This window comes from Heloderma suspectum, chromosome 1, assembly GCF_057233095.1.
Source record: "Heloderma suspectum isolate Gila_16-S chromosome 1, 16-S_ref, whole genome shotgun sequence".
NCBI classification, from domain to species: Eukaryota; Metazoa; Chordata; class Lepidosauria; order Squamata; family Helodermatidae; genus Heloderma; species Heloderma suspectum.
This window is the reverse complement of record NC_139458.1, coordinates 161142091-161163844: the sequence shown is the minus strand read 5'-3', so window position 1 is coordinate 161163844 and position 21754 is coordinate 161142091. Positions and strand designations below refer to the sequence as shown.

At 41.1% G+C, this 21754-nt stretch overlaps 1 protein-coding gene across 1 annotated transcript in view; it reads left to right on the top strand.

The window, feature by feature from the left end:
- Positions 1–21754, top strand: part of NCKAP5 (NCK associated protein 5) — a 904891-nt gene that overhangs the window by 605206 nt on the left and 277931 nt on the right. The window lies entirely within an intron of this gene.

Genomic DNA, 21754 nt, shown 5'->3' with positions numbered 1-21754 from the left:
TAGTGTGCAATGTAAGTGTTATTGAACCAGTTGTAAGCAGTGACCACAATGCTATCAAATTTAATTTAATATGTAAGTGGAAAATTGCCAAGGAAGTCCAATGCAGTCATATTTAATTTTAAAAGAGGAAACTTCTAAATAATGAAGGGAACAGTAAAAAGGAAGTTGGAAGTGGAAGTCAAGAGGGTTACATCTCCCCAGAGCTCTTGGGGGTTACTGAAAACCACAATACTAGACGCTCAGCTAGAATGTGTACCACAGGCATACAGGCAAGTGTGGTTCAGTGTAAGCAAGTGTTAAGTGATGAACTTGGGGGCAAAAAAAATGCTGACTTCTCATATATGCAGTGGGATTTGAGCTGGTGTTGACAGGCCAGGAAAGGGATCTTGAGGTTGTAGTGGATAGCTCAGTGAAGTGTGGCTGCTGTGAAAAAGGCAAATTCCACATTGGGGATGATCAGGAAAGGACTCAAAACTGAAACTGCCAAAATCATCATGCCTTTCTACAACCATACTTGGAATACTGAATACAGTTCTGCTCACCAAATTCCAAAAGGATATTGTAGAGCTGGGAAAGGTGCAGAAAGGGGCAACCAAAATGGACACTTTTTAAAGGCAACAGCATGTAGAGCGTGTTGCAGTAATCCAACTTGGTTGTGATGAAACTGGATGTGAGGGAAATGATGTACGTAGCAAACCAGCCAGGAAGAACAATGACTGTGCTGGCAGCTACCATTTTCCTGACCCCATAAAAATGTTTTACCTAAAACATATTTGATTGATTGATTATATTTCTATACTGCCCAATAGCTTCCTAAGAGAAATGGCTGCTGGTCACACACCCCAGCAGAGCTCTTGTTTTATGAGTGGCTGGCTGACTATATATTCCCCTGCACAAGAAGGGGGAAATAGGAAAATGCCACTACTGCTCCTCACCACTCTGTATAACTGAGGTGCACACAATGCACAGCTTTCCTTCCCTGTACCCAACACAATTCAAATTAACCTCCCCCTACAAACATTTTCTAAGTGTCCTCCCTGAATGTGCTCCCTGAGAATGGGATAGGAAATTGGGGACAGCAAGGACTGTCTTTTGGTGTTTTAATCTGTGCAGAGCTCTTAGTAAATTGTAGGTGTTTTATAAATCATGATAATACTAAGCAATGCTGCACTAGAAATTCTTAAAGCCAGTCTCAGAGTTCAGTTCAGAGAATGGAGAATTGAAATCAAACCTATAAGGTATTGAGATGGCTAGTTTACTGCACCCAAGGGTAGTTTGATAGGCAAGGTAGTAGGTTCAAGTTCCAGCTAGGGATGTATGAGAATTCCAGTTGCGGGGTGAAAACCCAATGGAATTTTCCAGTTCAGCCCTGAGGATTTCGTTCCGTTTCCCCCACTGGCATCGACTCAATCTGTAGCAAGTCGAGCCAATACGTGGATTCTAGTTTGTTTGTTTTTAATGATGGAAATTTGTGCAATTGGGGGGTGGGGGGAATCTTGAAATTTGTGTCAAAATGGTGTCATATTTTTTTAAAAAAAATTGGCCATCTTGTGCAAGTGCCCATGAGTGCAAGTCCACCTGTCCACTATGTAGCCCCACAGAGACAATTTCCCCTCTTATCAATATCCTTTTCAGGTTCATCCTCTCCACACACTACTTTGTTTAGCCCAGCAGAGCCATATTCTGTACTTGACAAAGAAATTGTCAATTCCTCCTCCCCCACTTTCGCTTGGGAAGTGCTAAAGTGGAGGATGAAATTGATAAGTTCTTTGACAAGTGCTGGGCTAAATGAAGTAGTATGTGAAGAAGATAAAACTGCACAGTGTGCTAGGAAAATGAAACTAATGTATAAAGAACAGTCTGAAGGTGGAGTTCTCTTTTTGTTTCTATCCTGTAATAATAATGACTTCCAATTTAAACTTATCATTGCAACATTACTAGCTGCAGTCTTTTCAAGGCTCCAGAATTGCACATAGGCCCCAATCCATGAACCCATCCATCTGCATACACACCCCCTCACCTCTCATCCAGCCAGTGATCATCACTGCCCTTAGAGCCCTGGCTGTGCTGTGTTTGTTCAGGAGTTCTTGTCCCTCCCCAGCCTATGTTTGTCCCTAGCCAGACTTATTATTTCTCCATGGCAGCATGGCCTATGTCCTGTCCTGGAACCTTCAGAACATGGCTGTGAGTGGAGACAAAGTCCTGGCCTGCACCATCAAAAAGATAAAGTGATAGGACCCTGGCATTCTGGACTGTATTAAAAAATGGGAATACTATTTTTGAATTTTCCCTCATGTAAAAAAAAATCTATAAGTACAAAACTAGCACAAGGTGGGGGGAAGGTCTAGTCCAGCCAGCTCCCTGCTATGACCCTTTTATACTTGCATATGGTTTTCACACATAGTCTAGTAAAATAGGTTTTGACTTAAAATTAATTGCAACACAAATGATTCCTTCGGTGTTGTGTTTCTTAGACCATTAAAAACAACATACTAAAAATCTAGAAAAATATAGGAGAATGTTCAGAATGGCGGATTCAATATGGCAGCTGCTCCGAAGAACATGACAACATGTTTTGCTACATAACTAAAAATCGATCAGTCTAATAAAAAAAATTGTAATAACCTTTTTTATTTGTATTCAATTAAATGTTCAAACCCCATTAAAAAACCTAAAATCCATTCAATAGGTCCCAAGAAACATAAATCCCCCCCTTGCCCCAAATGGCCAGTGTGCATGTAAAATCATAAGTTACATGGTAATTTTGAGAAGGAATGGTCATTAATTCATATAGGTAATTAATTAAAAATTAAATCCCATCTTTTTAAGCATCTTCATGAGTAAAAAAAAGTCTGATAGCCAGCATGGGATTTTTCTAAGAACAGGGAATTGAAACGAACAATAACATTATAATCGAACTATATTGGCATTATTTTTAAACTTGTTTTTCAAGTAATACATAATCAAAATAAACTGAAAGGTAATATTGTTTTTATTGTTTTCATTTTGTGAAAAAACTTTTTAAAACTTTTTTGTCACTTTGTTTAAAACTGGGGTTTTTTAAATAAAAGTTAAAATATTATGACTGAGTCTTTTAATAACACACATAAAAAATCACATTTCATCACTTTCTTCTGGAGGAAGAGAATTCAAACAACTGACACACAACACTCAGAACAAGCAGATGTACAATTTAGATTACGCTTTCTACAAGTACATCTTGTGCTGTCACATGGTCCTTTACATTTGTATCACATTACTGTGATGATGTGGGCGGTGAAGGTGGCAAGCTCATTGTAAATGGCTCAAGCCATTTACACATCCATCCAAAATCCTCTGGCAGTAGGTTTTCCAATTTTCCCATCCACTTAGTAATGAACTCATGGTGAGTGGTATTGTGCTGCTGTAGATGTTGGTGGAAGAGTATGCACGGCGACACTTCAGCACTTCTAGAGCAACCCGAAACAAGTTGAAACGCTCATTTCTGGAAGGAGGCATATTGGCTAGGGATGGCCAATTCCGTCTGGGAATCCAGTCAACCCCCCCTTGCCTGCATCCCCAAGCCCCGCTTGCTGAGCCTCGCCCCTGCTTGCCTCCTCCCTGTGCTTGGTGAGTGGCCTGCACTCACCCCAGCAGCCTTATTGAGCTTGGTGGTCATCATTTTTTGAAAAATAAAATGGCAATCACAAAAATGTGTATATTTGTGCATGTGTGAAAATGCTCATTTCACTCATATGCAAAAATGCGCATTTTTGCTCATACGCAAATATGTGCATTTTGTGATCACCATTTTTTTTTTAAAAAAGTAGTGACTGCGGAACTCGATGAGGCTGCCAGGGTGAGTGTGGGAGGCTCACTGAGTGCAGGAGAGGCTCGAGTGCAGTCTGGGGATTGGTGAGCAGGGGCTGGGCAGGTGCCCGGAGAACCCGGACGGGAGTGGGTTCGCACAATATTGGCGGAACTCACATAAGGGAGCTCCACCGAGCTGTCTCCTTCCAGAACTTAGCATTTCCACTTGTTTCGGGGCTTCTCCTAGGGAACACTAAATCTTCCTTGCGTAAGTGCTGGGTCCCACTTGCGCAACATAGTTGGTGGGACCCACTCCTTGCACGGAATCAGCGCGATGGAAATGAATTGGCAGTGGAGTAAGCACCTGTTGGTTACTGCCCATTAACGATTCAACTCACATTAGCCCCAGCATATATATCAACAATTAAACAATTAAATTGGATAAATTCTGTTGTTTACCTTTGTGATGTTTTTTCTTTCTTTTTTAATCAATTGTTGTTGAGTAGGTTAACGCTGCATGCAGATATTTCTTTCTAATATATTTTCCAATGTATTTCCAGTGAGCTCTGTGTAGCCAATTCAGTTCTTCGTTTCTTTTTTTCCTTTCCGATGATAAAAAGTTGTTTTACGAAGTCATAGATTTCTATCAGTTATTTCCAGTTGCCTTGAAGGATAGGTAAACCTGACTATGGAAAGTCACCAAATAGGATTTCTTCATTGATTCCATTTTTGTGTTGCAGCTTGTTTAAAAAAAAATTGAGTGTTCCAATACTTGCAGAATTAATCTACACAAGCAGTCTAAGGATTAATCCATGAAGAAAAATGAACTACAAGGTCAACATTAATAGTACACAGAGATAATTAAAATAAAGTGTTGCTAATCGTATGTTGGTTTAATGTTATATATCCTTACCCTTGTGTATTTATGCTTTGGAGATACAAATTTTTATGTCACATGCTGGAAGCTCTGAGGTTTATTAATCAAGGGACATACATTTTATTCATTGTGCAATTAGTGGGTTTAATCCTTTGGTATTCAGAGAGTAATTAATCTTTGTATTTCATTAGTGGATTTGGAAAAAACAAACAAGAATGGTTATTCATTAATTCCTCTAGTGTGGATGTCGGATTTTCAGTATCATGTTTTCAAAACGTTTATAGGCATTAAGTGTGTAGCTCATTCACTTGTATAAGATAGTTCCAACTTTCATGTATCTGTATCTGTTCAGGTGTTTAAAAAAGTGTTCACAACAACTGTCCTCTATCAGTTTGTCGTTCTGTACTCATAGAGGGAGACTGTCTGAAGAGGAGGAGGCTCCTGTATCCATGGGGCTCCCCACATGAGCCAGAATGCAGATTTCTTCAGTGTGAATAGCCTCATTAGGTACAGTAGGCTCTCCTCTTCAGACTGTCACCTTCTGTGACTTGAGGACGACAAATGCAATGAGGGAGAGGGGCAGGGCTGGAGTGCTCTTTCTCCTCACATGTTGCTGTTAACGGTTTTTTGAATGTCTGAACAGGGCTGTGTCTCTGTAATAATACATATATGGGGTGAGCACGTGCCGTACCTGTTGTTTGGTGCCATACCGTATTAGAATGTAAAATCTCATAGCCTGACCCTCGGGTAGTCTTTCAAGGGGAGTTGTGAATTACACTGGGGCCCCTGGATCAGGTTGTTAATTAACTCTGTGCTAACCTAGTGCACAGGACCCAAGTCTTCAACAGTGTCATTGTGCAAGTCTTCAACAGTGTCATTGTGCACCATCAGTGAAACTCTGATGATCCCTTTGATTGGGGACACTTGAGCAAAATATTGATTGATGGTTACACTTATATCCAGCCTTGAACCCAGGATGGCTCACATAGTCCTCCTCCTCTCCATTTTATCCTCACAATAACCCTGTGAGGTGGGTTAGGCTGAGAGTCAATGACTGGCCCAAAGTCACCTGGTGAGCTTCATGGCCAAGTAGGGACTTGAACATGGACATCCCGAGGCCCTGTCCAAGACTCTAGCCACTACACCACACTGACTTGTATTAGTAGAAGATTTTTTATTTATTTACCTAAAACTTGTTTATACCACCCTTCATTGTATTCAGAATTTCAGGATTACTGTGTAACAGAGAAGTATAAGATTAAAGTAGATTAATCTAGTTTTCCATATTTGGTACAATTCTGTGACATGTCAGTGCTTCCTTTACTGTTTTTTACCTGGTGGACATAGGATAGCCAGTTTACTAAAATTGCCTCTCCTCCTGGGTATAGATAGCAATCTCCTTTCTCTGAGGAGTGGAGCAGCTTTTCATGTATCAATGTTAGCTACTTGTCTAAGCCACAGGTAGTAGGGTTTCTTGTGGAGCTCTTGGTACTCTCACTGTCCCAAAAGTTAAAACAGCTGCAAGTCACTGTAGGCACAAGTTTAGACAGGATGTTTCTGTCCCCTGAGAGACAACCTGAGGTCTGTAGCTCTCCTGGGAAATAGTTCATCAGGAGCATAAGAACATAAGTAGAGCCATGCTGGATCAGGCCAGCATTCTGTTCACACAGTGGCCAACCAGCTGTCAACCAGGAACCCACAAGCAGGACATGGGTGCAACAGCACCCTCCCACCCGTGTTCCCCAGCAACTGGTGTACATAGGCTCACTGCCTCTGATACTGGAGGTAGCACATAGCCATCAAGACTAGTAGCCATTGCTAGCCTTTTCTTCCAGGAATTTGTCTAACCCCTTTTTAAAGCCATCCAAATTAGTGGCCATCACTACTTCCTGTGGTAGCTAATTCCATAGTTTAACTATGTGCTGTGTGAAGAAGCACTTCCTTTTACCTGTCCTCAATCTCCCACCAATCAGTTTCATAGGATGACCCGGGTTCTAGTATTTTGAGAGAGGGATAAAAATGTCTCCTTATCCACATTCTCTGCACCATGCATACTTTTGTAGACCTCTATCATGTCTCCCCTTACCCTCCGTTTTTCCAAGCTAAACAATCCCAGCTATTGTAACCTTCTCTCACAGGGGACATGCTCCAGTTCCTTGATCATTTTAGTTTCCCTTTTCTGCACTTTTTCCAGCTCTACAATATCTTTTTTTAGGTGTGGTGACCAGAACTGCAGACAGTATTCCAAGTGTGACCGTACCATAGATTTGTATAAAGGCAGTATGATAGTGGCAGTTTTATTCTCAATTCCTTTTGCCTTTTTTACAGCGACTGCACACTGGGCTGACATTTTTATCAAACTGTCCTCTACAACCCCAAGATCTCTTTCTTGGTTGGTCACTGCTAGCTCAGATCCCATCAGGTTATATTTGAAGTTGGGCTTTTTTGCCCCAACATGTATCACTTTACACTAACTTACATCGAATCACATTTGTCATTTATATGCCCATTGTCCCAGTTTGGAGAGATCCTTTTGGAGCATGTGGATCTAAAGACACTAGCCCACTTGCTGGACTTAATTACATCCTGCTAACAAGGGGTGCACTGATACAAGTTTCTTACTCCCTTATGGGAGAATAAAGCAAGTTCCTGACCAGGACTGTCTAGAAATGCTGATTTTACCCCAAATTCTGGAATTTGGACCACTAATTCAAGTAGAGATGTGTGCAAAGTTGATTTTAGAAATGATAGTGGGGGAGGGATAATAGAATTTTCCATTCAGGCTGCCCCCCCCCATCAAAATCCTTAATCTAACAACAGTGCCCCTACCAATTTTCCCCTAATGAGTGGGCAAGTAGTTAATCTCCTTTCCCTCCCAGCGCTGCTGCTAAGATAAAATGAGTGCTCGAGATACGTACAAAATGCATTTAGCAGTCATGCATACTGCAGTCCTATACTATTCAGAATAAGTCCCACTGAAGTCAGTTGGGCTGACTCCCAGGTAAGTGGGTAAAGGATGGTAGCAGTGTCCACTCAAGTAATGTTGAGATCACCACTTGAGCCAGCAAAGCTTTCTTTGGGGAAACCTAGTATACATATAGTGCACAATGCTTATTTTATATATTCTTTTGTGATAAAAATCAAAGACTCTGTGCATGTGCAGAGTTCATTTTCCTCAGACTCTCTGAGCAGGCAGAAAGACTCTCTTGAGTATGCATACAGAATCCAGGGTGAAGAGGTGCTGTTAGCTCATTCTTTCATCTCATCAACTCAGGTAAAAATGCTTAGTATTCCTCCTGGCAAAGTATGGATACTTAAAGAGCACGACACGTGATGTGTTGTATCCTATCATACTTAAGTATTTCTGGAGTTGGGTGGGGGAGAATCCTGTGTAAGAAAGAACAGTTTGCGATTTAAAGGGATCCAGTAAAACAAGTTTCCTCAATATTTCACGCTTAAAATTAGTGTCACTTTGAAAATAGATTATGAGTGATTCTGTCTTTTTATAACAAGTCTGCTTCATTCTTTGGAGGAGTATTTAACATTGGAACTTTTGAATAAAATAAGATACTGGGTGAAACATCTGCCACTCTGTAAAAGTGTGTCCTACCACTCCTGGGTAATCAACTGCTGTTGCCTATAATGGTGGCAATGAGGGTCAGGAGGGAGGCCAGCCATTGTTATTTTCCCAAAATGCAATAAATAAAATGGCGCCTGCCCGCCTGCCTGTCAGAGTTCTATTTCTCCCCCTTTTGAATCAAATTATCCTCCACAAGAGAAATAAAAAGAATCTAAACAGCACATTTTGAGAAAGAGAAATGTTTTTTGAATTTTCTGTTATCAGTTTAAACCAGCCCTATTCCTGGCACAAGTCCACATATTATCCCATATCCAACCATGCTGTCAAGCCAGCATTTCAGTGGTGCTGCCCTCTAACAGGTCTAAGAAATGATGCCCTTTAGAGATCTGCTCAAGGCTTTTATCAGAATAGACAGAAGCTTTGTGTGTTTTGACCCCTTTGTTGAGATTAGAAGCTTCAGGGACATTGTCAAAGGAGAAGTGTCTCAAGAGCATCAACTGGCTGAAACTGACCATGGTCAAGCTGACCTTGTTCTAACCCACTTCATAGATTAGAGCTCAACATGTCATGGTTTGCATCTATAGTGTGTTAGATCCAAACTAAATGACAGTGCAGTCCTAGGCATATCTACTCAGAAGTAAGCCCCATTGAGTGGGTATAGCTTTGCAGGCCTAGTTCCACCTAATTTAGTTATTACTGACATTTAACACTGATTTCAATGGGAGCTAAGTTCAATTAACTTGTCTGAATACAACTCATTGTGTTGGCCAGAGGCATCAACATTATTTCTGTGTGCCAAATGATGTTATACATAAAATGCACAGTCTCCTGATATGACTGGTGTGTGTGTGTGTGTGTGTGTGTGTATTTGCTATTGATAATGGGAGAGCAGCAAAATCACCCCTGCTGCATTATCATTCATGGAGAAAAAAAATATGGGTCCCCATATCTTTTTCCCTGTGGAGAGTAAAAACTTCTTAGAAAGAGTGAGTTTCAGCAAACAATCAGAAATGGCCCCTTTGCCCTTTCCAGTCATCAGCTCAAACTGGCAGTCTTCTGTAGCTTTTTTATTTTTAAAGGGATACTGTTTCCTGTGTGATCTCTAGTTTGGCTCACAGGTGATGGTTCTTTCCATCTCTGTCTTAAATCTTACCTTTCCAGCAAATGGGAAATGTACACAAGGCTATGAACTGTGCCCTCGTTGAGATTCCTGTGTCCTGCCGGACTGAAGCCAAAAGGGAGGAGTGGCAGAGGCAATCTTTTCCTCTCCATCCTCCAGTGTCCTTTATTTTCACTAGATGAGCTTTTCAGCCTACCTAGCAAGAGCGCTTTAGAGGGAGAAGGAAGGAGGCTGGAGGAGACTCAGGATAAATTGTATCCTGGCCTTCCCAGTCTCCTCCCCGCCCACTGGAATGCCCCCTTTTCCCCTTTCTGAGGTCATTTTTCCAACCTAGGAGAGGCAGCTGGCACAGCTCTCTCCACACTGGCTGCAAGGGGGCACTGTCTCCAACCTCAGAAAGGATTTTCTGAATCATCCTGTGGTTCCTGGAAAGCTTGCCCAAGGACCATAGGATTGCTCTCTTAATGGTCTTTCCAAATGTGGCCATCCTTTTCCTCAGATTTTATGTAGCGTAGATAAAAGTAAATATAACTAAATTCAGTATTTCTTCCATTTTTTCTTCTTAGTAATTCAGTCAGTCAACTTTTTCTATTCTTTCTCTTTCTCTGCCAGTTCTATTTCTGGTTTAGTAACTGATAAATACTGTAGATTTGTAATCAAAGGAAACAGATGATAATTAATGAATAGTTCATACTGACATACACCCTCACTAGCCGGAATTCTTGTTAAATTATGATCTTTTTGAATATCACAATTCCCTTGTGCCATGAACATGCATTGCTTAGGAAATCCCATTCAATTTACTTCTATAGGTACAATCAAAGACCTTATAGTTTATTCAAAGTAAAAGAATAATTCCCCATGTGTATGGGACCTTCTGAAGGAGTAAAACGTATATGACCTGAAATCCATTCCCTTTCCCCCCAGCAGCACACAATTATGGGCTTTTTATGTTTTGTCTCAACCAAGTGTTTGTCCTTGACACACTTCACCACTTCCTTTTCCCTTAGCCCATGGCCTTCTCCACCCAATTTTTTTTTTCAGTTTTCTGCTTCTCAGCCACTGTCCCCCTTTTTATCGTAATTCTGTCTCTTAGGGGAGTATCCTAATGGTCCCATGCACTCATGGGACCCACCACGCATGCAATGGGGCTTTGGTTCTTTGAAAAATATCTCAAAACGAGCAGAAACTATTGATATGGAGCAGGTCAGCAAAGCTTGCAAAAGTGGAGCAGTATCCATTCACAAAGCAAGATTCCACGTTCCTATCATGTCACCATGTGACTAACAGTAAGTTACTTCATAGTAAATTTTTGTTTAGTATAAATCATCCTTTATCTTGTTATTTATGCTGAATAAAAATCTAGAATATATATTCAAGCTAAGACAAACACTGTTGACTTGTCCTTCTTGTTTAGTAGGTATCTAGAAAGGTGACTGCCTTTTTGCTCTCAGCTTGATTATATGAACTGTGCATCATTCATGAGCACTACCATATGTGGGCTTGTTTCAACTACATGCCCCCAAATAAGAAAATTAATAGTATATTTATTTATTTCATTTCTATACTGCCCAATAGACAAAGCTCTCTGGGCAGTTCACAAAAATTAAAACCACAAGGTGCAGCGTAAAACAACATAAAATATGAAAGCTTAAAACCACAATATAACAGTACAACCAGTATAAAGCCTAGCAGCAATGCAGAGATTTAAAATATAGATTTAAAACACCAGAGCTAAAAGACTAGGAAGCTAAAATGCTAAAATACTGGGAAATTAAAAAGGACTTCACGCGGCGTCAAAAGGAGTACAATGTGGGCACCAGGCAAACCACTCTAGGAAGTTCATTCGACAGCCGGGGTGTTACAGCAGAAAAGGCCCTCTTCCAATTACATGTTGTCTGCTTGCATTGTTTGACACAAGCAGGACCGGTCCTACTATTAGACAAAGTGAGGCCATCTCAGGCACCAGATTTTTTGTGTACTGAAAATGCAGCAAATTGTTAGATATAAATTTATTGTTATCATATCCGTACTGCCATGGGAGTATATTTGCTTTTTTGGGTAATGTGAGATGCCACTGAGTGTATTTCTTCATGTATAACACTGTACCGTTCTATCTATACTGGCCATTCAGGTATACTGGTTGGTTAGTTGAGGGAGAAAGGTGTTTGTGGGATATTCTGACTCAGATGCCAAAGTAACTTGGTTGGCCTTGGGTACTGTGCTCATTGACAGGGAGGGTGGGGGCATTTGCCGCTCCATATCAGGCAGCAAAATGTCCTGGGCCACATCTATGACCTTGACTAACAAATTCAGAGCTTAATCATTATTACTGAAATGACAAAACAGCTTGTACTGGTTTATATGTGGAAATAGTTTGCTGCATGAAGGAATGTAAAAGGGCAAGTTTACACACTCCATTCTAAAGGATAATAGGAAAAAGTACTCATACACAACTGACCCAAGGCTGTTCTCAACATGGACCAAATTACAAACCCATGGAAGCAGTATAAATGTATAATCTTGAAGGTTTCCAGTGAAAAGCCTAATTTTATGTGTGAAAATCTCATTGCTTGTGACTGAGTTGGAGTCAGCAAAAGTTTGTTGAACTACTCTTGACCTATTTTTTTCCAGAGAACAGTCTCCAAACACCTTTCCTGATACTCTAAAGTCATGGCTTGCTGCCCCTTGCTCAGATCATTATAATACACTATGCTTTGTTATAATAAATTCAGCTTTTCTGTATGTTTCTAAAATTCCCTATAATTTTCATCAAATACCCTAGTGAAATGATTCTATGTTGACCTGTACCAAGACTGAGGAATACTGTTTATAATGATGATTACTTTCCATGGATAAACCAAAATGTTATAAAGAGATTACTTCGTTTTATCTTTTGAAATATAATTTATAAAATTGTGTGTGTGTATAAATAAATAATCCAATGTATTGTATAAATTGAAGCAGATAATGATTTGTTGCTTTGAGTGTTTTCAGTAAGGTAACTTCTCCTTTGTGTACTAAATGCACAAAGAACATGTCCCTGCTGGTTTCAGGGAATATAATGCTTATAATAAATAAATACTGCATCCAGTTAAAGTTTGGAGTATAATTATGCAAAGCTGCTGCAGAACCTTTCTATTTTCTCAAATGAACCTGTAGCAGTTGTCCAGTCATTCCATTTAATCTGATTCATAGAAAGCCCATCTCACCCTAGTCCATTGACTACTCACATGATTGGAATGTTTTAACTGCTCAGTGCTCAGCTGCCCTAGGTCAGCCTACTTAATCCTAATTATCTGATCTTTTTGCTCTTAATACTTTTTCTCCCAGGGAGATTTTTACCTATGGCATTCTGAGCTGTTTGGAAAAATTGTACCTACAGTAATGAGAGCATAGTCACTGATTCCACCGCTGTCCAAATCCAGATAATTAGCTGGTACTTAAGAGACAGCACTCATTCTCTAACCACATTGCCAAAAAAGAAAAGGAAAAAAGAAAAAGTTTCTCTTTCCTTTTCAAACTCCAATTCTCCTTCTTTGCAAAAATTTAAACATAACATTTCTTACACATGAACAAATTTGCACATGCAAAATCTAAAATAAATATTAAAATGAGTATATTCTTGGTTTGTCATGGTCAGTACTGGTTGAAGCATCTTCCAAAATACAGCCTTTTTATTATTTATTTATTTATTTCATTTCTATACCACCCAATAGCCGGAGTTCTCCGGATCATCCTTTTTAGATGATCTTAGAAATTCCTTAAATCAAATCCCATAGTACAGCCTTCCTCTTCATCCTCCCCAGTAACTGAAGTGAAGCCTCATATAATTGAATGACCTGAATTATATCGAAAATGCTTGGTTAATGATTTGACTCATTCATACTATACTCAAGAAATAAAAATAAATAAGGTAGCTGTGTTTTTCCACTGGGAAAAAATACGAACAGGGTTAGGGAAACAATATATTGTGAGGACTAAATAAAAATCACAAAGCAGTAAGGGAAATAAGATTCCAGGCAGAGTTGGTGTGGTAGAAGCCTAGGCTGCAAACGTTCCTCTTATTTTATGCCTTTGTTTGCACAATCGCAGACACCAACACAGTGGTGCAGGCATCAACTAAGTGTGTGGAAGAAGGCAGCTCCCTTTGGCTTGCTTGGCCCACCATTCAGTCTAAATTACTTCCCTTGTGGTGCACTCACCTTTAGAAAATAAGGCGTTCTCGGCTGTCAGAGTTACACAGCATTTGCAGTGGATACACATGCTCAGAACATTTCCCAAATACCAGTACAACAAGGCAAAGCAAGGCACCCAGAGTCAGGCAGTGAGGCAGAGGATCCAGGAGGACTGCTCTGCCTTACTACCAAACATGGGTAATGGTGTCCTCAAAAGGGCTTTTCCTGCAGATAGTCTGGAAACTCCAGAGATATGTGAGCTACTCCACAGGCGTTTCGTGAATATCAAATGCTAACAGTGGGAAACTGGAAAAATAATGGAACAGGTTCTACACATCCCTTGAGTAATAATATTTGGTAGAATAAATAAATATAATAAATAAATGATTACCACTGGGATCATATGCTTACTTCCTGGAACACCAGTCTCTATCAACGTATAGAGTTCAATTTTACATTTAGCTTGATCAATTCTTGTGATATGAGGCACAAATTAAAGAATTAATTAGCTCCAGAAGCTGATAATTAATACAATTCAAGTCAAATTTAGGTACACTTAAGCCCATTGAATTCACAATTAAATAACTGTTGTATTTATTAATCAACCAATCAAATAATTAGTATTATTAGACCATTTCTGTAATGTCATCAATGGGTATGGTACTTTAAGCATAATAAGAAACACAGGTCTTTGGCCCAAGGAGCTTACAGTTTGTGAGTTCTTTCTTCATATTTTAAACATCTGACACAGTGTTTTGTGTGTGTTTTTTAGCTTTTTTATTACATGTCTATACTACCCAATAGCTGAAGTTTTCTTGTTTCTCATACAGGGCATGGACCCTTATTAAAATGGTTTTCTTTGTTTCAGGACTCTTAGCACAGGTAATGTCTTTTTGTTGTAGTTGAGACCTGGGCCCCATCTACATGGCACCACTTTCGCAACTGCGCAGCAACGCGGCTTTGAATTAGCATCCCCTGCAATACACTTGCAATGTACTGTGCACTTCCCTAACAGACTCACAGTGCCTTTTTTTTTTTTGCCATTCTACTTAAATGCGCAGCTGTGCAGTCCCGTGAGCATGGGGGTGCAACACTTCATTGGCTGTTTTGTATTTTAGGGGCTCTGTTGTGTCTTTCCCTCCCGCATTAGTGAAAAATGGGTTGTTCTGTGCCCCTTCATTTCCATGCCATCTGTTTGTCAGTTCCCCAGCCTGAGACTCTCACGATGGTTTGCATTCACAAGCATGAGCGGTATGTGCCTACCTATCGCTCCGAAATGGTAGCCAGAACGAAGATGGTCTTTTCCCAAGACACCGCCCCTGGCCCTTGGGCACTGAGTCCAAAAGCAACCGTTGTGAAGATCAGAAGCTGCAAAAATGTGCGAAAGTGTGATTATATAACTGAAAACGCCTCTCTTTGCCTCTGTAATCACACAGCTGCGAAGGGATGGGGGGGGATAAAGGGGCATCACAGAGTGATGCAAGCACTACACACGCCTACAACACGCCGACCACAAAATGCCAAGTTGGCTTGGGGAAGGGGCAGCAAACCCCCCAAATCGCCGCAAAATGCCACCTCGGAAACCCACAGTTTCCAGGAGAAAACCACAGATGGATGTGAAGTGGCAACTGTGTCATCTGTCCTGAGGGACCTCGACTCGCAGCCGACTTGGAGTAAAAGGCTCATGTAGATGGGGCACTAGTGGTGTAATATACCATAATATTTCTTATTATTCAGCTATTACTCACATTTCTTGAATTTTCAGTTGTGCTATTGTGCATGAAAAGACATTAAGAACACAACAGCATCACTTATTATTTTAACTTGAATAATAAGTTAACAATGGAAGAGCCAGTGAATTGACAGTCAATTGACAGGAAAGCACCAAAAAAATGAAATAGACAGTCTCTTTGAAATAGCTTGACACAATTGTGTAAAACCTCTACTTTTTGCTTGAGAACTCCTGACCTGCCTCAGCAGTATTTTCATAGCCTTGCAACCAAAACAATATACTGGCTCTTAGGATTTCTTTTATGTACCTTTTCCTTGGTTCAGGGAACCAGTGCTTTTGAATTTCATTCAATTGAGTTTGTACAGGATATAGAAGCTTCAAGCATAATGGTTTAGTGTCAGGGGTTCTTGGCTAATAGTCTAGTCAGTGGATGCAAGATAAGGTCAGACCACAGGGAGTGACAGAAAATTACCTTTACCTTTTCAAATATTTTAACTGTTTGCTAGATTAAATGCTAGGCACATTTTCTAGTGAGATCTTGACAAGTTGTAACATTAAAAATATGTAGAAGTTTGATCTTCAATGTTTCATTCACTGGTTACTTAATTTTTGAGATTCCCCATTAGTAATACTTGCTGAAAAGTAAGTTACTCAGCTGATATCATGAGTAAAAAACAAATTATATCAAAGTTTGTTTATTTTTCATTGTGATTTCTTTGTATATTGCAGCAAAACCCCCTAACTTCACTCTTAAACCTGGTAGGAATACACTTTTTTGGTATTGTGAGATCTTCACTGGTGTCATGTTTTCAAGCCCAATGCAAAATGCTGGTGCTTGTCTCGAAAGCCCAATATGGTAGGATGGAGAATCTTTCGCCTGCAGTTGGCAGGGCCTCCCTTCCTTGCACCCCACCTCCAATGCAGCAATTAAGCTTGTTTAGTGAAAGCTTCCATTGGTGCCAATGAAAGCTTTAGATTTTGTTTAAAATTGCCATGTGCTATGTGTATGATTTGGGGGAGGGGTCACATTTGGGGAGGGAAGGGTTAACACTCCTGTTCCTGCACACCTGGACCTCCCATCCCCCCCATATTGCTCCTTGCTTGGCACTGGCTCTGGTGGGATACTTTTTTCAAGCTTAACTTCCACACCTGGGGGCAGTAGGGATGAATCTGCATAGAGATTGCAGCCAGGAAAGGAAGGGGTTCACGTTATGTGTGAGAACGGATGTGTGTGTTGAGTGTGGATGTTTATGAGAGTCACAAAGAGACAGTGGCCCTACGTTTTGCAGCATTTGGGGGCAGGTGGGGTATTTACAACTTTACAAGGGGCCAAGTGTTCTTTCCACCTTTTTCCTCTTAAAAAACTCACTTAAATTTAAAACTCACTTAAATCATAGCATCACCATGACGACAAGAATGAAATGGAGTTTTCTTCTGCTTCTGATGCTAAACACACTTACTTGGGAATAAGCACCATTTTGCTGTAGAAACGGATAATATCTTTAAAAGTAAAAATAAATAAAATGAGCGTCTCTGATCATGTACAGTCAGGGCCAGAGATATTGGAAGAAGGATAACTGTTTTGGCAGTTGGCCTTTGTACACCACCACATTGAAGTTGAAAGGAAACACACCCAGATGGGAGCGAAGTCAGGAATTTCAGCTGTAATTCAAGGGGATTGACGAAAGTGGGGCACTAACCATTCAGGAAGTACAGCCAGTGGTATACACACACACCCATCGTTGGTGGCTCATAAGTAATGGAACAAACCATCATTTCAAACTTAAGGATCGCCTTTAATACCTGGATGAAAATCCTTTGCAGTCAATGAGTGCCTGAAGTCTGGAACCCATGGACATAACCAAATGCTGAGTTTCCTCCCTTGAAATGCTTTGCCAGGCCTTTACTGCAGCTGCCTTTAGCTGCTGCTTGTTTGTGGGTCTTTCTGCCTTCAGTCTTGTCTTCAGTAAGTGAAAAGCACGCTGTATTGGGTTGAGATCAGGTGACTGACTTGACCATTGAAGAACATCCCACTTCTTTGCTTTGAGAAACTCTTGGATAGCTTTTGCTGTATGTTTTGGGTCATTATCCATCTGCAATATGAGGCGGCGTCCTATCAGTTTGGCAGCATTCCGCTGAATCTGAGCAGAAAGTATAGCCCTATACACTTCAGAATTCATCCTGCTGTTTTTATCAGCAGTCAGGTCATCAATAAACACCAGTGACCCGGTTCCATTGGCAGCCATACATGCCCGTGCCATAACACTGCCTCCACCATGTTTGACAGATGATGTGGTATGCTTTGGATCATGAGCTGTTCCTTTCCTTCTCCATACTTTTCTCTTCCCATCATTCTGGTACAAGTTAATCTTGGTTTCATGAGTCCAAAGAATCTTATTCCAGAACTGGGCAGGCTTTTGTGGGTGTTTGCTGGCAAAGGCTAATCTGGCCTGTCTGTTCTTGAGCGTTACTAGTGGTTTGCACCTTGTTGTGAAGCCTCTGTATTTACATTCATAAAGCCATCTCGTGACTGTAGATGTTGACAGTGACATGCCTACCTCCTCAAGAGCGTTCTTGACCTGGCTAGATGTTGTGAAAGGGTTCCTCTTCACCATGAGCAGCATTCTGCGGTCATCCCCTTTAGTGGTCTTCGTGGTCTGCCAGGCCTTTTGCTGTTGCTGAGCTTGCCAGTTAATTCCTTCTTTTTCAGGATGTATCAAACTGTTGTGTTGGCCGCTCGCAATGTTTTTGCTATCTCTCTGATGGGTTTATTTTGTTTCCTCAGCCTAATGATGTCCTCCTTCACTCACATGGACACCTCTTTGGACCTCATGTTGGGAGTTCCAGTGAACAGCTGCCAAATGCAAATGTAATACTCAGAACCACCTCCAGGCCTTTTCCCTGCTTAATTGGTCATGGGGTACCAAGGAAACAGGCCACATCTGGCCATGCAGCTGCTTGTCAGCCATTCGTTCCATTACTTACGGGCCACCAACAATGGGTGTGTGTGCATGCCACTGGCTGTCCTTCCTGAATGGTTAGTGCCCCACTTTTGTCAAACCCCTTGAATTACAGCTGGAAGTCCGGACTGCGCTCCTATCTGGGTGTGTTTCCTTTCAGCTTCATTGTGGTGGTGTACAGAGGCCAACTGCCAAAACAGTTATCCTTGTTCCAATATTTCTGCCCTGACTGTATAGGTCAGCTGGCCAGCCACCCCTTGACTACAAAATGTTTTTAAAAATACGACGATTGAAAGGATTCTGTGATGAACAGTGTCAGCTGTGGTGGGTCCTGGCATGCACATGCTGGCTCAAGGGCTGGCCCTGGGCCTGTTTCCTGCGTCCTCCATCACCTGCTGCTCTCTGAGGACCCCATGGGCTGTGGCCCGTGGGGCACTGGATTTGAGCCTTGAGACCCCAGCCTTAGCTGCATCACTGTCGCTTCAACATGTTCTTTCAGAGCATGCTCTGAGACCTCTCTGTGGAATTGATCTAGTTGTGATGGCTCTGCTTCCCACATAGGATGTGGCTATAATGTGTCCTTTTAAAAAAATATGAAGAGAAATGATTATGCACTTGATTTTTTAAAATCTTTTATGCTATTTAATTGCTGGATTTGCCCATTTAGACTGTTGGCATATATGAGAAGTTGTATTGCCTGAGAAAGAGCAAACTCTGTAGGAAAGGCTTTGTAGGATGAAACTCATTTTCCATAAGAGGAAGCTTAGTAACGAGATGAAGAAATAACAAATAGTTCAGAGATTTCTAATAGACACTGTAGTTAAAATTCAAATTGAGCTTTATGTCTCTAAATGCTTTGCTGGCTGCCCAGGGAATCCTATTTAATTTACTTGAGTACTTAGAATCGTATAATTCGCATCTCTTACATATGGGTTTTGGAAAATGGTGAAGCATTAATGTGCTTTTAATGCAAATTTTATTTCTTAGTCCATTTTAGAATGTGAATAAGAGAGTGTGCATTTGACAAGAATAGCGTATGCCAGTATAGATCATGAGTGGGATCTCGACTTAATCATACTTAGAGCAGAGCCATTGAATTCAATGGGATGTAAGTTCCCCATTAGTCATGACTAACTTAAAACCCATTGATTTCATTGGCTCTGTCCTGTTCTAAGTATGACTAAGTCTAGATCCAACCCACTATATATGCATGTAGACTTGATGAGATATGCATGTGTTGTTTTTTTTAAGTGATCCACACTTGTTATGTTTGTAGATTCTCAGCTCATTTGTCTGCTCAGTACTGGTTTATTATTCCAAGTGATTTAGGAAGCAGAAGTATTTTGAAGGGGTTTGGAATATAGTTTAATAGAAGCAGGCATTTCCATTACTGTGTACTCTACAGTTGAGTATAGAGTAGCCAGGTATCTATCACACTTTTCAGTTTGCTTTTTAATTTTAGAAAGCAAATAATAGGAAGAAAGAATAATTTCTAACGATTATGCTGGATTTCCACTTCACAAACAGCAACTTTGAGGTTAGCAACAAAGTTAAGAGTAGTCATATAAAATGCTCTTTTCTCCTTAAAAAAGGAATGTTCACTTAATGTGTATTTACTGATAAGCATTTACTGCTTTTATACTATGGCTGAGGCCGCAAAAGCTATATTTTATCACTAGTTTGCTTTTGGCTGTTTCCCTCTTTCTTTAAGCAAGCCTGGAAATTATCCGTTTTCATGCTAGTTCCTCAGCTCTGGCTGGCTTGAAACATAGACCCATATGGACGCTTGTGTAACAACTTCTGTGTATTGCCACAAAGTAACAGTCTCTAAGCACAGCGCCCATCTTGGATGCTATAACTGTGCACCTGTCACCTCTCTTAGACGCCAATAAGTGCCACCTGATTTTTCTGACATAAATGTGTACATTTCCCATATTACTTGTAAGGATGGACGAAAGTCCCTTACCTGGTCCCGCAGCTTGCTTCGCAGTGGGGGGGAGGTGCTCCGTTTCTCCCCCCAAAATTCTTGGCGGGTGGGGAGGCGCCCCACCCCTCCCGGCTGAAATTCAGGCTGGGGGGGAGGCACACCATCCCTCCCCACCGAAATTCTGGCCGGGGGGAAGCGCCCCGTCTCCCCGGCCGCGAAATAAAAAAGTTATGAAAAAAAAATGTGATAGGTTACGTAACGATTTATGTAGCCTATCACGCCTAGATTTTCAAAGTCAGCCGTGATAGGCTACGTAAATCGTTACGTAGCCTATCACGGCTGACTTTGAAAAAGAAAAAAAAAGGCACGTACGCAAATGGCGGCGCCCATGGGCATCGCCATTTGCATTCCTTATTTAGGCACGGGTAGTCTACGTAAAAATTTACGTAGACTACCGCGAAAATAAGGGCAATGCAAATAGTGTTGCCCTTATTTTCACCGTAGTCTACGTAAATCTTGACGTAGACTACCCGTGCCCAAATAAGGAACACAAATTGCGGCGCCCATGGGCGCCGCCATTTGCATACGCGCTTTTTTTCCCCCAAAGTCATTTGTGATAGGCTACGTAAAGATTTACATAGCCTATCATGGCTGACTTTGAAAATCTAGCCGTGATAGGCTATGTAAATCATTACGTAGCCTATCACTTTTTTTTTTTTTTACTTTACTGGGAAATGGTGGCGGTGGCAGCCGGTCGGAAGACCGGCCGCTGCAACACCGCCGCAACGCTGCTGGGACCTGCCGCCGAGAGGGAAATTCAACAGAGGTAAGTTCCATCCCGGGGGGGGGGGTGCGGGAGGTGTCGGAGAATTTCTCCACCAACTTCGGGGGGCCGAATGTGTTGGCATTCAGCCTCCCCGAGATTTGTGGAGAAATTCTCTGACATCCCTAACTTGGCATTCAGCTTCCAAGAACATCTGACATATACAAGTGAATCCTGCCACCTATTTATGGATTTATGATGGAGTGTGCACTCCCCTGTAGGTTAGTTTGAACTGTTGCCATAAGATATCATTAACAGTCTCCCTGTACAATGAGAGAGATAGAGCTCAGACATTTATGCAGTTCAGAGATCCTCTTATTTTTGGCTGGAGAAGCACAAATTTCTCCCCGCCCCCCCAGAAGTAGGCATTTAGCTTGATTATCAGCAGAAGTCATTCTTATCAATTAATGCCTTCATGTTTCTTTGTTATCTACAATCACACCTTCAGTTAATCCTGCAAAACTTGTCTCCACTTATTTCCTTTAGTCTGTATATTAATAGAACTGTTGCTTCCTGCATGCTGCTTTGTGTTTTTGCTTGTAAAATCAGTGCTGCTTGGAGGAGGGGATGTTTCCTTCCAAATTGCAGGGATGGCGTCAGGAAGGCTAAAGCTGAGAACGAGCTGAGGTTAGCGAGGCATGCTAAAAACAACAAAAAGGCTTTCTTCAGCTACATGCATAGTAAAAGGCAGAGGAAATAAATGGTTGTTCAGCTATTCAATAAGGATGGCAAAACGATAACAGATGACAAAGAAAAGGCAGAGGTGCT